Below are 24,924 nucleotides of genomic sequence, written 5' to 3'. Positions count from 1 at the left end.
CCGATGCAATTGGTTCTTCATATGTCATTGTTTATGTTTTCTTAACGCCTTCAGCGCGGCGCGGATTACCGCGCTGTGCTGAAGGTTCTATTACGCGGGCGGGGCCATGACGGAGTGGTTCCGTCATACGCACAGCGCAACCGACGCGCATGATGGAACCGCTCCGTCACTCGCATCGATGTGGTTAAAGAACGTATTATATGTATTATTGCTATTCTGAAATATAATGCATATAAAGTAGTTTTAAAAAAAACTTTTTTCATAGATGTACATATTTTTTCCATTGAAAAATCAATTTTCCTGGACAAGACCACGAACAATCCACTATAGCATAGCTGCTATTTTGAAATGTGATTTTTGGGGCTTTCCAGTAACCTGATTTTGTCAGATTTTGGATATGTCAAACAGTACCTATCCCAAGTAGAAAGCCATGTAAAAACACTTCTGGTGCAATTTTGCACAGATTTGATTGTTATTTTTCGTAGTTTGACTGGGCTAATGCAACTCTGCACCAGAAATCTGACGTATCAAACATGGTGCAGTAGTGGGGGAGAGGTGTGGACCCAGTGGGGTCTTGCATTCAATTCTATCCTGTGCAAGCCAGTGGGCTGTGTGCAACAGGTTGGTTGGACTGGTTTCTTTTTTTTGTGGGGGTAGGGACATGTATGCAGTTCCACCCCTATGCTCCAGCATCTAGTGCACACAGCACTTTGAAATGTTCAGTTATTTGGTGGCATAGAGTGTGAATTTTAGATGTTTAGTTTGCTTTCTTCTCGGGCACATTATCAATATCACTTAGGGACAGCTTTTGGCATGGGCGGGCTAGGATCAGTTCCCCAATATTAGAGGTGCCCTGAGCTATGTTTACTGAGGTCATGCAAACAGCAGCTTCCATCTCATTTGGTTCCAGTGATTCTGTTTGATGTGCTTTTAATTATTAGTCAACACCCAATCAACACTTCTCCTTGTTGTTCCTTCTAACCCTCTGCTGTGACACACCAATGCCACCCCAACCAACAGCTTGGCTCCAGTGTGAAAGACCTGAGCTGTTAGTGATTCAGGTGAGAAGGGGGAGGTGCCAAGATGTTTATATTCACAGGCCAGCTACTGCTGTTATATTGTCAGATGACCCGACACAAATTGACCTGCCTCATTTTATTCATATGCTGCAGCGAGGGCGCCCAGTTTTTTTCTGCCCAGGGCGCTATCGTAACCGAGACCGGCTATGATGTCCCTGGTTACATCATTTCAGGCATCAGTGATATCATGGTTGAGGTCATGAGGAGCACCGGATATATGCATAATCTACGATTTACAGGGCTTAAACTAACAAGAATTTCAATGGTTTTTAGGTTTTGTATTATTTTCATAAAAATATTGTTATGTGAATTTCTGGGATTTTCAGAAATAAACCAACTTCTTTTAAGGTAAGGTAACTATATCTCACATTTAACACTTTTTTAATTATGTGCGTCAAGGTTTGAGGACTTATGGTGTCATAAATGTAGAAAAGGGCCCTTTATGTATGCCCTCCCACTCCACTTTTCACTCCAATACTAATGGTTAGGACTCTGAAAGTGCACTGGTGCCTGCTGCCCAATGCCAATGCTCTCTCCCTAAATACCATATACTAAATCCCTAGTATATGGTACCAGTAGTAACCAGGGCATGGGAATTAAAGAGGTTACCTTGAATGACTCATGTAAACTGATGACAGCAGTCCTGCCATTGCAGACTGCAAGAGCAGTGTAAACTGCTCATACTCGACTTTGTCATTGCCATGTGTGGCAAGGTCAATGCACTATTTTTCATATATGCCAGTTACCACTAAGGAAGGCCTTCTGAACCCAGGAGGTAGGGTGCATTATATTAAAGGTGTGGACATGTAAGTGCAAGCTTATAAGTCCGTTTAGTGGCCTTTTCTATTAAAGGCTACTACAAATGATCAGTGGTCCAGAGGATAACATGGGTTGGCACCCATGCAAACTCAAGATCGCCAGCTCCACTATGGTACCGCCAAAATATGTCATTTTTGGTATCCAACAACGTGCCTTATTACCCCTGACATGATTCTCATGTCGAGGGTGATGTGGCATACAATCAGTTGGCTATCTTAGAGGTTGGCCACCTGGTTGCCCCAGCCTTTCCTGTGCTCTGGCTGGCAGCCCGCAGCTGCTACCGCAATTTCAGGAATCTGACTCCTGCAAGGACGTGTGAACTCTTGCAAGAGTCAAACAATGGCCTGGACAGGAAGGAGGTCACACCTCCCTCCCTGACAGGATGGCTGGTGAAGTGGCACATCAAGGCGGTGAGATTCAAAGCTTACACCGCATGGGATATGAAACCAGGCTGCTTCCCAAAGGAGTGAACAGCTTTCCCCCTGAACCAGACACATTTGCACCCGGGCAGTTGGGAAAATTATGTATTCAGGAGGTGTACACCCACAGAAGACTAGCCACACCTGGTAGACTACCAGGTCTGTACAGCCAAGGAAGGTTTCTGCCACTTTTAAAAGTGGCAGAATAGAGGGTTCTGGGTAGAAAGCGTGGCATGTCCCCGAAAGTGGTCACCTAGGGGCTAGTAGCCCATTGGCCACTTCCACCCACACGCCCAACGCCCCTAAATCCAGGATTTAAGGGCTATTCCTGACACCAGAGCCTCAGTTCTGATCGGACATACAACAAAGAACACAGAAGACCTGTGTCTGTGACAAAAGGATCTGCACAAAGCAAAGGTGTGATACCCTGCACCTGCAGCAACCTTCCTGGAACTGCACGGCTGCGACTAGTCCTGGACCAAAGCTTGGGCCCCTCCCACAGATGGACCCCTTTGAGAGCCAAAGACAACTCTTGACTCCCTTGGACTAGTGGCACTAGTCCCCTGCACACCGCAGGTAAAACAATCCACCGGAACCAAAGAATCACTAGCCATTGGGCCCGCCCAAAAGTAAAAGGTCCAGTGCACTGTCGGGGACAAAATCCTGACCTCCACCAAGTTTGAAGCGGCTACCGTTTTCACCTGGACCTCAGGACGTCAAAACAATTTCTTGCTGACCTTACAGCTGACAAGGCTTATTGGCGGCCAGTCCGGCTACCACCATCTTTACTCGACTTTCTTTCAAGTCGTGTCAATTACTTATTGTCCATGTTGCTTAACACGTGAATCCTCTAGTAAAACCGGACTGCTCTTTGCCACTCTACCAGAACTGAACTAAGGATTTAGTATTGTGAATCCAAGGACCATCTTTGGGGTATTGAGAGAATACTGCATGGTGGAGCCTAACCAGCATCACCACATTATACTCCACTTTACTACAATAAGAAACATACCAGATGACTTTTCTTTTTTATTTTTTTATTTTTTATTATTCAATCAGCACTGTAGTTTTATTTATTAAGCAACCAAAAATGCCACACATCTCAAGTATAATTGAAACTATATTTTAGGGTAAAAATCATCCTGATTTTCCATACTAATGTAAAAGATAATTGCAATTGCATTAAGGGTACAGGGGTAAATATTATCTAATTCTAACTGTTGTGGTCATTTCATATCAGCAAGAAATTCAAACTAAAGATATGTCCCCCCAAATAGGGATTAACTTGAGTCTTGTAAGAACTAAACAATATCTGTACAATGACAATCCTTTACATACTTGACCTCCCCTTATTTTGAAGCTGTTTTTATATTGTAATTGCAATTAACCCCTTCGCTGCCAGGCCTTTTCCCCCTCCTGTGCCACGCCCTTTTTTGGCTATTTGGGGTAGTGCGCGCTGAGGCCCCTGTAACTTTTTGACCACATAAGGTATGCAAGCCAAATTTGCGTCCTTTTCTTCCAACATCATGGGGATTCTGAAGGTACTCAGGGTTTGTAGATTCCCCTGGAGGGGTCACAGAAATGAGCCAAAATACAGCAAAATGTAGTTTTTGGGGGGAAAAATGGGAAAAACGGACTGCAAATGAAAGCATCTGGGTTTGTCCCTACAAACGTCATCAAAAAAGGGTTTGTGGGGCTGAAATCACCATTTCCCCAGCTTTTAGGGAATACCAGACTTTTGTCAAAAACCCAACATTTTTTTACACAGTTTTGGCATTTTTCTGGGACAAAGCCTATTTTTGCTATTTTTTGTGCTTTCGACCTCCTTCCAGTTAATGGTAGAAATGGGTACAAAAGCAATAATGGATCCTGGAAAGCTATACATTTTCGAGAAGAAGACAAAATTCTGAATTCAGCAAGGGGTCATTTGTGTAGATCCATCAAGGTTTGTTTTATAGAAACCAACAGATAAATATAGGATAAATTGAAAATTAGTTGAAAAAAACAGCCTTTTGTGTCAACGTTTTCACCTGTAACTTCTTCTAATTATGACTGTTCTTTGAAAGCAATATACCGTTACATCCGCTGGACATTCCTGGTTGTGGGGATATATAGGACTTGTAGGTTCACCAAGAACCCGACGAACCCAGAGCCAAAAACTGAGCAGCAACTTGCAATGGTTTTTTATTATGTACCAGGTATATAGTAATTATTCTGTAAAAATGTGTACATGGAAAAATCGGTATGAAAGACACCTATGTATTTCTGAAATGGGAACAAAATATAGAGTTGAGAAACAGTAGATATTGGCACATTTCCGAAATTGGGAATACTCATACTAGCATGAGAATTATCAGTCATTTTTTAGAATGACTTCTTTTTTACACAATGTCTTTCATTTGGAAGGCAGAAATGCATCGAAAGTCAATAGGTAATAACAGTTCCTTTACAAATCTGAATTACCCTAAGTCTCCTGATAAAAATGGTACCTCACTTGTATGGGTAGGCATAGTGCCCACGACAGGAAATGGCTCAAAACCCAACGTGAACACACCACATTTTCACAATGCAAAATTACCCTTTTTTGGTAAAGTGCCTAGCTGTAGTTTTTGAACCATAGCTCTGCCGGCACCTAGGGAAACCTAGCAAACCTATACATTTTTGAAAACTAGACACCCAGGGGAATCCAGGATGGGGTGACTTGACTGCCTCCCACCAGGTTCTGTTACCCAGAATCCCTTGCAAACCTAAAACATTGCCAAAAAAAACCACATTTTCCCCATATTTCTGTGGTGGAAAGTTCTGGAATCTGCGTGGATCCACAAATTTCCACCCACCCCGTGTTCCCCAAAGTCTTCCGAGAAAAAAGGTACCTCACTTGTGTGGGTCGGCCTAGTGCCTGCGACAGGTAACGGCACAAAACGCATCGTGGACACACCTCAATTTCGCAGTGAAAAATGAACTTTTTTTGGCAAGTGCCTAGCTGTAGTTTTTGCACCCTAGCTCTGCCGGCACCTAGGGAAACCTACTAAACCCACACATTTCTGAAAACTAGACACCAGGGGGATTCCAGGGAGGAATGGATTGCGTGGATCTCCCAAACTTTCCTTACCCAGAATGCCCTGCAAATCTCAAATTTAGCTGAAAAAAAAATCACATTTTTCATACATTTTTGTGTGGGAAAGTTGTGGCACCACCGGGCTGACACAAATTTCCTACCACCCAGCGTTCCCCCGGGTCTCCCGATAAAAACAGTGCCTCACTCGTGTGAGAGGCCCAAGTACCCGCGACAGGCAAGGGCCCACAACGTAGTGAGTCGACATGAAAATTGCCTATCTCAAAACGACCTGGTTTTGCAAGGGGGTCACTTGGGTTTTTGGTCCGGTGCTCGGCGGCCACCTAGGGAAACCTACCAAACCCACACATTTCTGAAAACTAGACACCAGGGGGATTCCAGGGAGGAATGGATTGCGTGGATCTCCCAAACTTTCCTTACCCAGAATGCCCTGCAAATCTCAAATTTAGCTGAAAGAAAATCACCTTTTTCACACATTTTTGTGTGGGAAAGTTGTGGCATCACCGGGATGACACAAATTTCCTACCACCCAGCATTCCCCCGGGTCTCCCGATAAAAACGGTGCCTCACTAGTGTGGGAGGCCCAAGTACCCGCGACAGGCAAGATAGGGGCAGATTAGAGGCCAATGCCCCATCTGCCCCCCAGAGGGGGCAGAAAGACTAATGATTGCGGGGGGTGGGGGCATGGGCATGCCTGTTTTGGGCAGCCCCCACCCTTATTTTTACTTTCTAAAAAAATCCCTGGTGTCTAGTGGGCTTTCCGTCCCCCCGTAGGGGCAGATTAGGGGCCAAAGCCCCATTCTGCTCCCCAGGGGGGGTAGAAAGGCGGGTGGGTGGGAGCATTGACGTGCCCGTTCCGGGCAGCCCCCACCCTAAAAAAAAAATCTAAAAATAAATCCCTGGTGTTTAGTGGGCTTTCTGCCCCACCGAAGGGGCAGATTAGGGGCCAATACCCCTGTCCTCTCTCAATCGATGATGCGCTCAATCGTAGCAGCAACTGTCATTTCAAGGATAGATTACGGAAACGCCCTCTATCTCGGCCTACCTAAAACTCTGACTAACAGATTACAGGTCGTGATGAATGACGCTGCACGACTTATTTTTAGACTCCCAAGGAGAACTAAGGCCTCCCCCCTGCTACATAGCCTGCATTGGCTCCCCATTAAAGAGCGAGTGGAATTTAAGAACTTATGCACGGCACATAAGGCAATTTACGGTCAGGCACCTGCCTACATTACAGATCGTTTGGAGGTGTACAGCCCAATGAGAACACTTAGATCCTCAGATTCTCAGCTATTGGTCTGTCCCCGTTACAAACTTGTAACTAAGGGAGGAAGAGCCTTCTCTGTGTTAGTTCCTCAACTATGGAACACGCTGCCTGAGGTGCTGCGCAGGGAGGGGAACCTCCTGCGGTTTAGAAAGATGTTAAAAACATTGCTGTTTAGAAGAATCCGGAGTGTAATCTAGACCAGGGAGTGTCTTTTACTCTGCGTTCCTTTGCCAAGTTTATTGTTGATACCATCGATTTCCGAGCGCCTAGAGACCTGCAGGTGATTGGGCGCGATATAAATCCAATATAACAATAACAATCTGCCCCACGGGGGGCAGAAAGACTAATAATTGCGGGGGTGGGGGCATGGGCCTGCCCGTTTTGGGCAGCCCCCACCCCTATTTTTTTTTTTTTTAAATTCCCTGGTGTCTAGTGGGCTTTTTGCCCCCCAGGGGGGGGCAGAAAGGCTGTAATGGTGGCGGGTATGTGGGGGCATTGGCGTGCCTGTTTCGGGTAGCCCCCACCCTAAAAAAAACCTAAAAACTAATCCCTGGTATTTAGTGGGCTTTCTGCCCCCCCGAAGGGGCGGATTAGGGGCCAATGCCCCATTTGCCCCCCGGGGGGGGGGGGGGGGAGCAGAAAGACTGTAGTAATTGGGGGGTGGGGTGGGGGCATAGGCCTGCCCGTTTTGGGCAGCCCCCACCCCTATTTTTTTTTTTTTTTAATTCCCTGGTGTCTAGTGGGCTTTTTGCCCCCCTGGGGGGCAGATTGGGGGCTACTGCCCCCATCTGCCCCCCAGGGGGGGCAAAAAGACTCAATGGTGCCAATTTCATATAGGGGGAGCAAAGGCCCTTGCCCAAGGGGCCGCTTCCCCCTCCCTGGTGTCTAGTGGATGGATCCCTGCTTGGGGATCGCCCTCCTGTGGCGATCCCCAAGCAGGGATCCACTGGGGAGGGGTACCATTGGAAAGGGTAGATTCTCCCCTTTCCAACGATACCTCTCCCGTCTTTCTACGTGCTCAGGGGGCTGAGATAGCCCCCAGAGCACATAGAAAGTGAAAATGAAATGAGCCTCTTGGCTTATTTCAGTTTCAGTGTAATGACGTCGGCGCGACTTGCGCGCCGATCGTCATTACACGGAATGCAGGGGGGGGGGCTCGGGAGCTGGGGAAGCTCTTCCCCAGCTCCCAAAGGCTATTTTTAATTAAAGGGAATCCCTCTGGTGCCCGCACCAGAGGGATTCCCCAGGGAATGCCTCATGACGGGCTGGACTCGTCATGGGCACACGAGAACCGTGTACCATGACGTGTCTAGCTCGTCATGGGTATTCAAGGGGTTAAAAATATACAGTACAGCATAACACAACAACAATAAAAATCACCAATGTTACAACTAAGCACAAATGCGGTCAGCAACACTCATGGTGTTAACCAGTATCATATGAATCGGACCACATGTCCACGACAGTAACTGACGTCTGTGTATTTCTATAACGGACTGGGCGTTACAGGCACCATTCTGTCAATAACAATATATGAGGCACCCACCTCAGAGTTAGTGGAGAGAGAAGTAAACAAAACCAATAACAAACAACAACAAAGTGTGGTACGTTATCTGCAGTGATCGATGGTAGGTTAGCATAGCAGGGGGTTGGTGTGGGCAACATAGGCAGAGAAGGCACCCTCATGCGGTTGTTGCAGGGATTCTGCCCAAGAAAAGAACTATGCGCAGGATTATAGAGCCTTGGTACATAGGGACTGAGTAATCCTACCACCTTAGTACCCATGAGCCCAGAACCGACTAGCTATAGTGCCTCACTTGCTCTCCTACTCACTCACATAGAAACAAATGATTAGACACCCCAGAACACAACACTCCCACATCTCTCTGGAATTGCAGTAACAAGACACACCATTCCACTCGCACTCTTGTACTTGTCCATATTAAGATCTGACAGAGACACAAAACAGTTTAAAATATTTATTTTAACTAACATGCCCTAACATGCCGTATATGTGCCACAACAAGAAGGAAAATGCATAGTACAAATACAGTCAGCAATCGCAGCCAGTCCATATATCATGAAAGGGGATGTCATAATGTAAAAATAATAGAGCCTAACCTCCCTCCCCTTGCTAAGAAGCAGTATTATTATATGTTAGAAGATCTCTGGGCTGTCAGCAGACCCCATACCTTTGCCTATAGATGGTAGATCTACATCATAGGTGCTGTCTCGCTCTCCTCCCTGGAAAGGTCTCTCTCTAAGTGTGTGCAACCTATTTGTGTATTCGAACAAAAATAAAAGTACGTTCTCCAAACAGCTGCATCAGTATGTTTTGTCTAAGGGCTAAGGCCTGGCCAGAACAAAATAACAAGGGGCATTGTTGTTCGACCTTGCTCACTCACAATTTGCAGTCAAAATCCCAGGAACCTGCAAAGAGTGAACAGAGCGATGAGTTCTTGTGTGAAAACCATCATAGAAGTTATTGCAAAAATAAAATTGTGTAGTAACGTGCACAAAGCAGCAGGCAAGCTGGAGCGGGCTCATGCTAACCTAGAGAAAAACAACAATGTCCCTATGGGCCATATAACACCTTCCCCTGGGACAGGTCGTTAGCACTGGCCTAAAACTAAATTTAGACCTAAGCAGAGGCAAAGCGAATCAGTGGTATCTCCATTAGAACAGTTGCGGAACAAAAAAAATAAATACATATATATATTTTGTTTCCCAAATTTAAAAAAACAACCAACTGGGTACAGAAAACTATACCCGTTCACAGCGAGTCTTCAGAGTCAAATATGCCGCGGAAAAAGCGGACTGCCAGTAACTCAAGTATGTTGTCTGAACCTTCCATTGTAAAAAGGTATGCCGTCCAAATGGGTAAGTCGAACAAGCACACATGCTCCGCATATCCAGAGACCATTAGGAGTATATCAGGGCAACCTGTGTTAACTTTGATGAAACTCTGATACAAGAGGCGATACGCATGAGCACAGGTACTCAAGTCTGCCGTTGGTCCAAGTAGAGGATCGCACACCAACGTCTACCCACAGAGCAGTCCTGGTCATGGGCCTTAGACGTACCCAATTACAGATTATAATCCAGGGCAGCTTGTGACGTTTTGGAGAGGCAGACATCCAGGGCCCATTGAAAAGGGCACCGGAGGCAGTGGAACACGCGTGAAGTAGGCATAACGGAAGGTCAGCCGATAGTCGATGTGAAGAGCTTACAATGGCATTGCACCAAAAAGCTGGCGTATCAGATCACAGTACAGCTGCAACTGGACCAGGTTTGGCAGCTCCACAGATCGAGCAGCCATTGCACAGCAATAGTAGAAGTACAAGTACGCTGCAAATCAACAGGAGCACCAGGGGAAATCCCCTGAAGGCGCTGGAAAAAATAGAATGGATAAAAGCTGGTATTATTCCAAAAATAGTCTGAAAAGAGGTGACGAGTCTGGATCCCACAAGTTTAAAAAAAGTAGGCAAATCCTCTGTATCAGACACATTAAATATTTGGTGAATTAATTCTCCAAAGTGGAATGGGAGATTCGTGTTTAGCAATGAGTAAATCGCACTTGCGGTTCTAACCACCTGCAATTCGAAGGTCTCTCGAGCTGACGTGAGAGCCACTTCTTGTTGAAACAATAGCGCTCTGAGTCTGCTCAGTTTATTGAAATCAGTTTTCAAAGTCAGAATGGAAGGCCAAAGCAAACTATCTACAAAGCCATGCTGGGGTGGAAACAGGACATTGCTGCAACATGTAGCACGTTGTGAAACTGTTACTATATACGGGATGCCTGCCCGTAAGCCGCAGCAGTCATGGTTATTTAGAATAAGATAACTTCCTTTAGAAAGCAAAGTTAGTGCAGGAAGAATAGCTGTGACCGCAGTCCCCTTTAAAATCCAAGCTAAATTAGGGGCTGAAACGTTGCAGGCAGCGTGAAGGTTTACTTGCTTGCAGACCAGGGAGTGTCCTACTTTAGAATCACAATCCTCCCCTGTAAGGAAAACCGCCTATATACCCCATGAAACCGAAATATGAAAGGCAAGGACCATAATTCTGGAATATAGCTACTGCCTTGGGGCTCATATCTACCAACCGTATAGTGTTTCATGCAGGCCGTAAACTGAAAGAGTGAGATAGGCAGTGAAATAACTCCATGTATTAATGACACAGCTGAATCAGTCTCTGCCACAGAAAATGGTAACTGTTCTAGTTGTTCAATTTGTGACAATGTGTATTTTGACATTAATTTCTGTTCAGCAGTCAAATTAAATTGCAAAAACAGTGCAGAAACATTTAGGGTATCCTATGGTACTTTTCCACTCTTGAGTGTTTGCAAGGTCTTACCAAATTGAGTTACAGAACGTAACTGATTTTGACCAAGGTACTAAACAGACACTTCATGTTGAACAATGTCAATGACTAATGATACAATATTAACTAAAGTATATATACAGGAGAAGACAGTGTATTAAGGCGGTTATAGACTCCTGCCAGAGCTTTATCCAAATTTTTTTGGTCAGTTTGGCGCAGGCACAACACAGCTTCCATCTGCGATAGCTTTCAAGTATTATTATATGCTGCATAAACAAAACGTTTTGTTCAAGGAGACTTTGGACCCGAAAGAAAATCTAAAAGATTGATGTCGCCTGATAAAAGGGGAAAGATGTTCTTTCACAGATGACAGTGTGGACTGTTCCAACAACTGTTGACATGATTTACCTACAGAATATGTGCTAACAGTATGTGAATGTGGAAAACGAGGATCAGTTCTACTCTGTGTAAACCCTTTTGTGGTATTCAAAAAGCGTAGTTGGCATGCATTTGAGCTCGTTGGCCACAATAACCATAACAAGGGGTCAATATTGGAAGAGTTGATCGTGCCATTCTAAAACATGACAGTTAAGTCCTCAATTGAGTAGTTGGTGTAGGTTTGCCATGCGTCATAAGCAGCCAATACTATTACGGAATCGAAGGAGTATTCCGATTTTTAGCAGCGGGCAAACCAAAACGAGTAGTCTGTTGTACCGTCTCATTTAAAAAAATTAGCTGAGACAGTATCAGACATGCACAATGCAATGATTCAGTGCCCTGCACTTGCAAATCAACAGTGTCCTTCCAGTAATCATAACCTTTCACGGACAAATAAGTTATGAAGGACAAGGAATGGACTAATTTAGTCAGCAAAAATGTGGTTCGGTATCTTCAGTTTATGAAAATAGGACGCAGGGTCAGAAAGATTGTAACCCGTAAAATACACATTTTACTTTGTTGGGCCTTTGAGCTCCCCGGTAACGGGATGGGGCAAAGTTCACACTGGGTATAATTAAAATATGATCTCTGAGTATTGGTTTTGTTTAAAAAAAGATGCCCATAATCAATGTTCCCTCTAATTATTTTCCTCTGTGTGCGGCAGAGTAAGGTCTCTATGTGCTTCAGCCAAGGCTATGTGCGCCAAGAACCTGACCGCACGTGTAGACCAGGGCTTTGAGTGGGATGAAAAAACTCGGGGATCTTTCAAAGGGGTGTAACCGATTTAATTAAGGGTGTGGCTTAAAAGCAATTAAGCTAAAAATATGTGCATCGCATAGTGTGCCACCCGACATTGCATCCAGATATATAATACAAGTAACATTACACCTACAAGAAGCCAAGACTATTGGCTTTGTCAATGATTGTTTTTTGCATCAAGTTGTATATAATATTGAAAATGCTTCCGCTCTTGTGGTTGAGGTTGTGGCTTAATGCTCAAGCTATCGACTTAGGAGATGGGTTTTGAGTCTTAACATTCTGTGATTCTGGGCAAATCAATTAATCTCCCCATGCATTCAAAAAATATATATAATAATAAATCATGCTCCAATACTTTTGGGTTGAGTTCGCACTATATAAAAACTTGCTGCATTTCTTTTCTAAATGCAGGGTAGAACCCATAACAGATGGAGAAAGAATGACGAAAATAGAGGGGAAGGGAGGGCAGAAAGGAAGAATGAAATATAGGAAATATGAAAAGAAGGAAGAAACCGCGATAAGAAGGAAAGGTCAATTAAAGGATGGATACAAAGGTGAAAGGTTTGAGAGATGGAAGAGTAAAGTTATATTTGCATGGGTGGGTGCACGAAAAAATGGATTGAAGGATGAATGCTTAAATAGATGGATGTAAACCTGGATGGAATGGTGAAAGGATGGGTGATTGATAAAAGGTGGGTGAAATAATGGATGGGTGGGCGGGTGGATGGATGGATGGAATAGTAAAGGAAGGATGGATGGATTAAATGAAAAGACAGACGGATGGGAGCATGAATATACAGGGGAAATGGACGCTGGATGAAATGCTTAAAGGTTCGAGCGATTAATAGATCGAAGGAGCGAAGAAAGGATCTATTTTAGGGTAGACAGGCCTTACTAGCTCCACTCTCCTGATGGAATTTGAGGTACCAATCAAGTTAGGGGGGGGGGGTGAGGGGGTTGATTTTAGTTTGCTTTTTGGCTACCCCTGTGTCCACAATACGTCTTCGACAACAGCTAAAGGCTGTCTATAGGCGAGACCTGGAAAGGCCTGGCTGGGGAAAGGTTTAAAGATAGTGGTCCCTAAACCCAGGGGCATGAGGGGCCCACAGCCATCTCTCTTTTACTACCAGATTGCTGTTCCGGAAGTTCTCTTACCTCCTTGCAGAACGGTGCCCGTGGGGCACATTCTTCTCCAAGTTAAACCCTACAAAATGGAATTCCTTCCCCTGCTTTCCAAAAATCTTTACCTTTTGTTCAAGAATGGCGTATAGCTATCTTTTGCCTGATCTTTGCTGCGTGTCTTTTCTCAATAGAGAGAGGCAGCGGGCTGATTGTGGGCATTTGTGAAAGTATTCCTGTTAATCACAGGGCCCGTTATGCGCTGCAATTAACTGGAATACTTTCACAAATGCCCACAATCAGCCCGCAGCCTCTCTCTATAGAGAATAGACATGCATGAAGTCCAAAAGCACGACGTGTGCTTTACAAATCGTGCTTTTGGACTTGCTGCATTTTTTATGGATCCCGGCTGCGGTTTGATTGTGGGCCTTTGTGAAAGGATTCCCGTTAATTGCAGCATTGTCATGCACTGCAATTAACAAATATGTTCACAATGGCCCACAATCAGCACCCAGCCGCGCTGTATTTAGAAAAGAAATGAAGCAAGTCAGAAAGCACGAAGTGTAAAGCACACGTCGTGCTTTTGGACATGATGCATGTCTTTTCTCAATAGAGAGAGGCTGCGGGCTGATTGTGGGCATTTGTGAAAGTATTCCTGTTAATTGCAGGGCATTACAGGGGCTGTGATTAACAGGAATCATTTCACAAAGGCCTCAAGCAACCGGGAAATTGCTGTTTTTCGCCGCTCACATTTTAAAAGCGGGCTGCGGCGCAAACGCTTCACACGGGACATTGCGCGCTCGGTGCCTTAAAGGTACGCGGACGCGCAGGCGTGCGCCTTACAGGGAACACTGTCCATAATGCTGGTAACAGACTAAATCAGCGTAATTTGTCGAATTCAAATACAAATACTCAGTGTCAAAAGCAGTATAATAGTTTAAATCTGAAAACAATTAAACAGCGTGAACATCCCACTCGGTCGGGCCATAGATATCGAATGGTACTTTATCTCAAACAAAGCCATCAACAATAGGGAAGGCTGGAATATTAACTATGGCCCGATCTCTTTTCATTATATGACAAGAAGTGTGAGAGGCCAGAACTCTGTCAACCTAGTTCACAGCAGAGCGTTCCGGTAAGTAATGGCCATTAATCAACAGGAAAAACACAGTCACAAACCCAATCCACATGAAGAGGAACACCATTGGCAGCACCATCCAGACGTATGTCCAGGCCGGACCAGGTAAGTCTTTTTGAACCAGGAGATTAATAGAATGGTACGTTGTAGGGGGCTCTGCCACAGATGATGATAACGAAGATGTATCAGAAGAAAAGCTATTACAGTCCATATAGTAACCACTGGGCCCCAGCTGAAACAACAGGGTTGTTCTTCATTGGAAGGTGAATGAATTGTTCTTTCAGGAATGTCAATTAAATCTTCAATATGAGGAGAAGCATACTCGTCCACAGTTGTAGATGTAGAAGGTAAAACAGGCAACAAATCAATTGACGATTTCATCTCCCCTCCATTCGTTGATGAGACGTCGAGGAAACTGAAGCCATTGGATTAAGTGAAAGATCCCGGCGTGGAAGGCTTGGAGGCATACTAGTCACTATGGGCCATATGATGTAGCTTGACATGCTCGATTGAATTGTAACAATTCTCCTTACGACAAGGTAGCTTAGGCAGAATCACAGTACGGGTGCCTCTTAAACCAAGGACTCTGACTGGTGCACTGTATGATGGACGAAATTCTTTCTTGTTCTCCACCTTCTCTCGGACCAGATCTCCAACCTTAGGAAGCCTCCCAGAAACCAGAATCAGCACCGTGGCATCCATGGAAGAGGGTAAATTGGCTTTCGCATGTGAATCACAAGCCTTTTGTAGATCCTTTAACATAGTACAATGGTGATCTACGTCAAAGGTTGCGGCGGCCGCCACAACGTCTAGACCATCAATGTCTGGCAAAAACATTTTAATGCCAAAGAGGATTTCGTATGCGGTCTGCTCCCCCAGAGATCTTCTAGGAAGATTATTAAGTGCATGTTGAACTCTATATAGATGAGTCAATCAGCCCTGACCAGTACCTAATACCCTCGCAGTTAAAGATTGCTTTAAGTGACAGTTCATCCGCTCCACTACAGAACTGCTCTCAGGCCGATATGGAGCCGAGAATTGCACCTGCACCCCCAGAGACTTCATCGCATCCCGCTACGCCATAGACGCAAAAGCAGGACTTTGGTCAGAATAGAAGAAGCCACAGGCAAATGACCCTAAAAAGACATGCAAATATTTTTATAACAGTTCAAGCGTAAGCACTACGTTGCAGCCAAACCAAAAGGAATCTAGTGCACGAATCCACTGCAACCAAGATATACTTAAAAGCATTATCAGATGTTAAAGGACTGCAGTGATCACGATAAATACAACCAAACGGTTGATTCGAAATGTATAGCTGAGTGTGGGGTGGACATGAAAAAGTCGAAGGCTTAATCTGTTAACAAATGTCACAGGAAAGAACATATTTACATGCTTGTTGGTATGAACCACGCCACCAAAAACGTTGTTATAAAAGGGAAATAGTCACAGTCTCTCTGGCCTGTGCAGAAGTAACACCGTCATGTGCAGCCACTATTAAAGAAAGTCTGCGGTTCTCGTTGGGAATCAGCCGATCCCCAACGGATGAAATAGTCACAAATGGAATTTGATCAGACGACAAGTGGTATGTATAACGTGAAGGGAAACCTTGGGGAAACTCTGTTCCCTCTGTCATCGCAGCTATAGCCACAAGAATATCATCATCAGTTTTAGTCATAAACCTAGTGGCAGCTGCTACTGAACAATCGGCTACTGCCGATTTGGCTTCCTTATCAGCCAGTAAATTTCCAACACCGTTTGCTCCCTCAAGTTGATGGCCTAATGTATGGATAACCTGTGTGAGTGGCAAACGTTCCTTAAGAGCGCCCATTCGGACCCAAAGCAATTTATGCTTAATTGCGCTGCATTTAGAATCACGAAAATCATTTTGTGTCCAGAAGAATAAATTGTCATTGAAGGATTGTACACAGTAAAAGAAGTAACACGCTACTAGTGTAGGGACGTTGGGATCAGCAAACTCAAGAGCCAAAACCAATTCACAGAACGCCGCCAATTGAGCTGTGCAATCTCCAAGAGATTGGGTGTGCACCAGGGAGGATTTAAAATCCCCATCAACAATCGTACCTGCCACAATCGCGCAGGCTGCAGAATAAGCATGTTTAGAACCAATGGCTGGCTGCGCAGACCCATCAGTGTAAATAACGCATTTGCACTGATCAAGAGGGAGTAAAGATAAAGGTAGAGGATGGACCTGTTCATATTGTAAAACTTCCTGTGTTTGCAAAGAAGGGTCAAAGAATGCGGCACACTTTCCTTTGGGACTGCTTTTAAAGCAGGCACTGGCAAAACCCTAAAAATGCATTTAACCTGAGCCAAAGAGCGTTCTTTCAGAATCGCCATCTGGACCACTGTTAAAATCTTTTCGGTAGTAGAGAAAGACATCTCTGCTGGAGTATACACATGCAATTTAGAAGCAGTGGGAGTGTGTCCCCTTCATTGAAAGTCACATATGTGAATCTCAATGCTCCTGGTAAAATCCGCATTACCAAATTAGTAGTATTGTCTCTCGTTAACAAGAATTGAATCCCAAGCATATCAGACTGCGAATACCTAAGTATTGCTGTATGTTCCGGAAGCCAACCGGAAAACGAAAAAGAGGGTTGTACCAAGACGTATTGGGTTTGATATGCTTGGCATAATCCGGAATGCAAGTTCTTTCATAAATCAAAAAAACCCAGCAACAACTGCAAATTTTTATGGGTAATGGAAAGTGCAATTGAGCACATTTCTCCAAAACGTGGGGAGGCTAACCCCCTATCTTCTTTATTGAGTTTGTAACCAAGGAAAAGTACTGCCAGAAAGGCAATATGCGATTTCACATAATTACATTTGTAGTCTGACTACGCAAAATGTGTGGCAATGCGATCAACGCGCATCAGATGAGGATTCATCTCATCATAAGTCAAATAAATGTCATCGACGTACGAGAAGGCATCAGGGTCAATCTCATGTAAAATTGAAACAATGCGTGCCCAAAACACGCCAGAGCTATTCTTATACCCCATAGGCAATCTCTCATATTGTCGCTGATTGCCTAGGGCACTGAATGTGGTCAAATCACAGCTCTCAGGTGCCAAAGAATGGCTGAAAAGGCCGTTGGAAATATCAAAAGTGCTTTTTTATTTTTTTCGAACAATGTTGTTTACTAACGCAGAGCTATGTGTGTTATGAACTGCAAAGGTATGAACATGACTATACAAATGTATGTAGTCTAAAACTATACGACATGAACTGTTGGGTTTCAGTATCAGAAAAAGAGGATTATCCATAGATGAAACACAGGGTTCAATCACACTCTGATATTCACTTACGGATGCTTTTGCGTCTCGTTTAATTGGACACTGTGGTTGGGGCTACGGTGTACAACGCAAAGGAATCATCCCAACCTGCCTGATTGCGATAAAATGCCGGCGCCAAGGACAATGCCCACTTCTAGGCATAAGCCATTTTATCGTCGTCAGGTACATATTGCGAAAAACTGGGAAAAATAACATCTTCCCCTCTTGAGGAAGCTAGGACAAAAGGGGGAGGCCAAACAACCTCCGCCAATAAAATATCATAAGACGAAGTCAGATTCTCATAAAGACTGCTTTAATCTGGTGTTTAATATACCCTTCAATTTGGAGGCTTACTTCAAAAAGCATTTGAGGAGGAGCAACTCTAGTACCAGCTGTTTCTACGGTAATAAAAGTGTCAGTTGCTTTCGCCTTCAGAAGCTGGTGGTGTGTGTGCCGCACTATGGTAACCTCTGCCACGATGTCGAGGGGGGTTACCGCCCAACTCCTGTCGAGGAGCAGGGTTCTCACGTCTGAGGCATACTTTGCAGTCAAAGCAGCGACTTTTTTCTTCTTAAACGGGGCGCGATATTGAGGTGGTTCCTCCTACTTGACTTTTACATCCAACTGGCGCAGCGGGTCAAGTCTTGCTTGCATAGACTGGCCTTGTCTGCGATCCGGATGCCCTCCTCCCCCGAATTGTTGATCCAACGATTCCTGAAAGGAACGAGGAGAACTAGGATCAGGAAACTGGAACGTTTCGGGTGTCTTAATGTTAGAGCGGTCACTCATATCATATCTACGCTCAGAAGCGTCAGGTGGAGGCAAACCTGCACGTGAAACAGGCTTCTGTTGTTGCTGCCACTGGTTCTTGTTCCAAGCCTTTTTAGGAAAGACTGAACAACCCTCCTTTTCAGGTGGAGGTTTGCTCTGCGCCTGTGTAAAAGTTCGAATCCCCAAGCTATTGCGACCCAAAGATGTATATACATCTGCATTAAAAATCGGCAACTGTCGCTGCAGATCCAAATCCGCCACTGCTGCCAGATGTTGATGTACTTGTTAGCAAACCACTTCACCTTTAATGTGGGCAAGAATCTTATCGGAGACAATAGGGTACATTCCCACTAACTTCATCCCCAAATTGAGTGCTTGATCAGCCCCGTACTCATCCTGTAACTTCTTTCGAACGCTCGGCAGAACGCTCACGGAGGGTGTGCCACAGCACAGTGTATACACTGAAGCAGACACCATCCCCCAGGTGGTGTAGTCAGCTAAATAGGAAATCAGACCACTCTGTAAACTCATTGTAAGGATCCTGTGTTTTTCAACAGGAGTTGTAAGTGGAAAAACAGCTTCAAGTTGCTAAAATGTTTGTGCAAGCCAAAATGGCAAGTCATCACGATAGACAATAGAGCCTAACCTCCCTCCCCTTGCTAAGGAGCAGTATTATTAGGTGTTAGAAGATCTCTGGGCTTTGTCAGCAGACCCCATCATTAGCCTATAGATGTTAGATCTACATCATAGGTGCTGTCTTGCTCTTCTCCCTGTAAAGGTCCAAGTGTGTGCTACCTATTTGTCTAATCTAATGAAAACCAAAGTACGTTGTCCAAACAAAAGCTGCATCGGTATATTTTGTCTAGGGACTAAGGCCTGGCCAGAATAAAATAACAAGGGGCATTGTTGTTCGACCTTGCTCACAATGTGCAGTCAAAATCCCAGGAACTTGCAGAGAGTGAACCCAGCAATGAGATCTCGTGTGAAAACTACCATTGAAGTTATTGCAAAAATAAAGTAGTGTAGTAACGTGCGCAAAGCAGCAGGCAAGCTGGAGTGGGCACATGCTAACTTAGAGAACAAGCATTTTCAATGCAATAGGTCTCGCATTATTAAAGTTTGAGCTGTTGGCATTGCTAATAATAATGCAACACCAACAGCAGCTCAAAGATTCAGTAATGTGAGACCTATTGCATTGCAATTGTTTTTTTGTTTTTTTTATATAGCACGAACTTGAGTGAAAGGTGTGTATTTATGTTGCATTGAGTACACTGTAATTATGTGTTGTGATATTATGTGGCACAGAGTGGTATTGTGTGGAGTGTATTTATCTTGCATTAAGTAGAGAGTAATTATGTGACGTGCAATTTTGTGGTACTGAGTGGTATGTGGAGTGTATTTATGTTGTATTGAATACAGAGTAATTATGTGATGTGTAATCATACAACCACACAACCACACCCACACAACCACACCCACGCACACAACCACGCACACAAACACAACCACACACACAACCACACACAACCACACACGCACACACAACCAGACACCCAACCACACACACACAACCACGCACACAACCACAAGCAAACACACACACACACACACACACACACACACACACACACACAAACACAGGCGCACACACAGGCACACACACACACCCAACTTAAGGGAATTGGGTAACGGAAAGAGAAAGAACTCTATCCAAAATCACACGTTTTCAGTCCAGTCAGAAAGTATGACTTAGCCCCAACGAGTCCTTGTTTTGTAGCTAAGCAGATACAGTTAATTATTTCATTAAGCCTGACACGACATTAGAAAAAGAGAAGTATAGTGCAATTATTAGGCACGCATTGTTTACCTTGTAACCGCGTAAATATTTGCCGCGCATTTTCATTTTTTTAACCTTGTAACAGCCTTCATTTATTTTACCTTGCAACTAAGTAAATATTTACTGCGCATTTTCATTTACTTTGCCTTGTAACCGCTATTTTACCTTGTAACCGCGTAAAGATTAGCCACGCATTCCTCCCAATTAAGCAACAAACTGTATTGCAGCCGCAAAGCCACAAGTAAAGTGATCGCAAAACTGAAAACAAAGCCACAAGTAAAGCGATCGCGAAACCAAAAGCAATCGCTTTTGGAAGCAGAGACATTTGCCAATGGTGCGCGAGCGCGCGCCACAGACAGCCATATGCTTTCAATTATCGCGCCCGTGTCTGGGCACGATAATTGAAACTAGATATGCTTTAGTGCGCGTAACAGACACCAATAGGCCGTGGGCGGAGCGATGCACCCACCTTTGGCCTATTGCGTGCTCTGTCTAAAAAATACAGCCACTAAAAGCCCAATAATAGAAGACAAAACAAAAAACACACGTACGAGCGTGTACGATTCCAGGGTCCATTTCTGAACTCCGGACAAAAGGACTCTCGCTGCGCGAGCACTGCTGCGCTGTGCAACGCCAGGTACGAGACCTAAAAAGGGGGAGACGGCTCGTGTGTTAGGCTTAGCGATGGCCATAGCTACATTGTAGTCATCAGCATACTGTGCTAAAGTGAGACTGTGGAGAGGGCAGAAAGTGAGGTTGTACAGTAGACTGTCCAACAGCTGCGGTAAGAAGCAGAAAAAAAATGTTCATACTATATGGTCCAAATAAGGTATGTGTGAACCAGCCAGGACTTCAGAAGAGCCAGGGGAGAAGTCAGAAAAAGAGAATGTAAATCAGATGATAGCCCAAAGGTAGTGGTGTCCTGCGGAAAGATGTGGTGCCTGAGCAAAATATGTGGCGTTTCTGCCACCCACAGGCTAACAGCTCAATCAAAAGTGAGCCTCTGCCCCCCACTGGATAATTCAGATTTCAAGGACTGGATTTCTCAGTTTCAATGAGGCTGTGTTTCTGGTTTTATGACAGCAACTGAAGCCTTCGAGATAGACTCCCAAATGGAGTCCATTTTGCGAGAGTCGTGAAGGGATGGATTATGCTCCTACCTCTACGAAACATTAAAGGCCAGCTTGGCTTCAGAAATATTGTGGGGCAGTCATGACTTTAGAAGAATGAATGGGGAGAGAGAAGATCCTCCAAGCTGGGGATTCACGTTCGAGTCACGGCAGAGACTCAACATCCTGTGATTCTGGGCAAATCACTTGATCTCCCCGTGCTTAGAAATTAATGGGTCCGACTGTAAAGCAACTGATGCTCATGTAAAGTGCTCCAATACCTTCGGGTCGAGCTCCCGCTTTATATACCCTATCCTCCCCACCCCCCAAACCCCCAAAAGTGAAAATCTTTCAGTGTTAACAAAAGAAAACCAGTGCATCCTAGCAGCAAAGCATAACTATTATCAGCAAAGACAAAACGTAGCAGTCAATCAAACCATGTGATAAAAGAGGCGGAGGTAACCTTAACTCCGAAGAGCAGGCGGGTTACGTCACTCCACGACACAAACTCATCAAAAGTAGGAAATGAGCTAAAAGCATGCAAAGGCGCTTTGTCAATACATGTGCAGCAAATACATTAAATAAATACAAGCTAAATAAATACAATACTCCCTAATAAGTGCATCCTAAAACAGGAATGGAGACTGAATGTTTCAATCAACAGTAAAAACTTGTTTTAAAATAGGCAAAAAGGTGCAATGACAAACAAGAACGAGGTAGAGGAACATGGAGGAAGGAAAAGTACACAAGGGAGCCAGCTGAAAAAGATGGGTCCTGATAAAGTGCTAAATCACAAAGAAAAAAGAAGCATCTAAAAAAAATGTGCAGTGGAAGGACACAAGTAATTCGTCCATGCTCCAAGGGTGGGACAAACATGGGCGATGAAGGAAGCTTATTGCAGCTGAATAATAGGAAGCTACCAAATGAGAGTGACAATAAAGCCAACTAATGTTAAGTTATGGGCTGTCTCTAAGCCCACTGTTAAGGAAAAAAAAGTTTGGATGGATGTACTGTCTACGTGAGTCCCAAAAAGAGTCCCTTCAAGTAGGGGCATCACTTTAGAAGCTACAGCGAGGGAGGGGTTTGTTATAAGCCTCTTCTGTCTGCATTTCGGCAGACAAAATCTCAAATAACACTATAAAGAAATACAGCAACAATAGAAGAGCAAATGACGGCAAAGAAAACCAAAAGATGTGTAGATAGGAAATGGAAAGAAGGAATGAATATTGAATAGAAGGAAGAGTGAAAGGAAGGATGCTGAGCAAATGAATGAGTGGGTGGATGAAAGAGTGGATAGATGGATGGATGCGTTGGTGAAAGGATGAGTGAATGGATAGTTGGGTGGAAGGGAGGCAAAACACGAAGATGGGGCAAGGACAGCTCTGCACCAGAAGTCGCCTAAAGAGAGATGAATGCCCTACCCGTACAGGGGGGGGGCATTGCAGCGGCAGCGCTGAGAGCTAAACACGCGCTTTGCGAACACATTTCTGCAGGTACTTTTCTTTAGAGGTTCGCAGGTGCTCAAGCATGCTCTATAGCCCCCCCCCCCTCCTCCATAAACCCTCCCCTCGAAAAAACTGTGAGGAACTTTTACAGAGCACATTAACAGATAGAGGCAGGACTAAGAGAGCTGCATGGAGAGATGCTAGCACCGGAGCGGCGTCCACTGCCCATCTTCGTTTCTGTGTCTCGACCCCCCCCCCCACGCACTAATCGAGAGAGAGGAGCGCCTGGCCGCCAGTCACGCGCTCCAGGACTCTTTGCAACAGGCCATGATGTGGTGAACTCCAGCTGAGTCAGGCAGGCTATTATAGTGATTACTGCTAGTTAGCCTAGAGGTGGCTCATTTCCCAGCAATTTCCCCGCAAAACCACCCTTTGCGTTTGGCAGTAAAAACGGACATTCCTTTGCAGAGCCCCCGCAAGGAGAGGGCTGGATGATCAGTCACAACTCACCCCTCGCATGCCCGAGTGTCTTCCACTGACTGAATGCGCGTGCTCATGTGCACACACTCGCACGTACACGAACTTGCACGTGAGCACACACCTGCACATGCGCGCACTCACACACACCTCTTCACTCACACAGCCTTCCTTTCTTTCTGTAAGGACACCAATAATTTGTCCCTGGGACGTGTTTTGGCCCAAAATGTCAACATAACATATGGCCTCTCGTTACCAGTGCCCCAATAATTATAGTGACCAGATTTCTAAATCCAAAAAACATGAAATTTCGCAAAAAATAGAAGGACTATAATTTGGGATCAACAGGGCGCACAGAATGACGGCGCTCATCAGTATAGAATTACAGAAGAGGCACTAAGAAAATAAATACAATGCAATTTTTTAAGGCAGTGTCATGCCTTTTAATTAAATTGCTTTCTTATAACAGCTGATAAATTTCCTAGCTTTGGGGGGAAAAAAATGCACCTCCCACCGTTTTCAGACAACCATTTCTAAAACAAGCTCTTGCCACCGACCTTCCAAAGATGGCTTCCTCCAGCGTCCACCCCTCTTCTTCCTTCCTCTATATTGATTGGTTAAGTCGTCAAGTCTGCCGCTGCTATTGGTGGAGCAGGGGATTCGGCTACCCTGCTTCCGGTGTGGATTTGGCTGGTTGGGGGATGTAGAGAACAGTCATGTCCGAAGAGGCAGCAGCGGCGCTTAGAGCCATAAGGAGCAGGGTACAAGCGGCGGAGGCCCGAAGACCGCGGGTAAGATATTGAGGTGACAGAGGGCCGGGGATATGGGTAAAATGGTGTTTTGAGATATCAAGCGTTATACGTAATAAGTGTTCAGGAGTAGCGGGGGCAGTGAGATCCGAGAGTTCTAAGCAGCGGCCGCGGTGAGACCAAGGAGAACGTTAGTAAAGTGTTAAAGGATTTAGATACTTGAGGATTAATAAATACCTAAGGTATGGCTGTCGAAAAGCTTTAGAGACATTGAGGCGTAGAAAGAATGATGGGTGCTTCCAAACTGACAAGTGGGATCAGGCCTAGTATGGCACCTTCAGCTAGTTTAGGCAGCCGCGGATGCGGTGAGGGGCCTGGGGTCGGCAGCGGCGGGGTGTGTGCGCGCGCGTGTCTGTGCGTGTGCGTCTGCGCAAGCACGTCTCAAGCGCGTCCACAGACCCCGATCGCTGCACGTGCCCCGGTCTGTCTCCCTGAGAGGCATCTGGGCGACAATAGTTCTCGTTGGCGGCAGCGCTTCGCGCTGCAACGCCAGCGAGACCTAAAAAACGACAATGTCCCTATGGACCATATAACATGGTGAGGCCACTACGACCAGAAGACCGGTAGGGCACATGTCTTGGTAGTTAAGCATCATACCAGATTAGCTAACAGATATTTTCTCATGTACTTTAGTTGCAGACAATCTATTTCCGTGTCGTAGTATGAAAAAATGTTGTGCTTTTTTCTTAAATATCAATGTTCCCAAATCAAAAACAATTCCAATATAATCATGTTCATTC

The 24,924-nt window shown here is 44.8% G+C and overlaps 1 protein-coding gene across 5 annotated transcripts in view; it reads right to left on the bottom strand.

Moving 5' to 3' along the window:
• Window positions 1-24,924, bottom strand: part of BRCA2 (BRCA2 DNA repair associated) — a 740,135-nt gene that overhangs the window by 467,079 nt on the left and 248,132 nt on the right. The window lies entirely within an intron of this gene.

This window comes from Triturus cristatus, chromosome 8, assembly GCF_964204655.1.
Source record: "Triturus cristatus chromosome 8, aTriCri1.1, whole genome shotgun sequence".
NCBI lineage: Eukaryota > Metazoa > Chordata > Amphibia > Caudata > Salamandridae > Triturus > Triturus cristatus.
The sequence above is the reverse complement of the archived record's forward strand: the minus strand, read 5'-3'. Positions and strand labels throughout refer to the sequence as shown.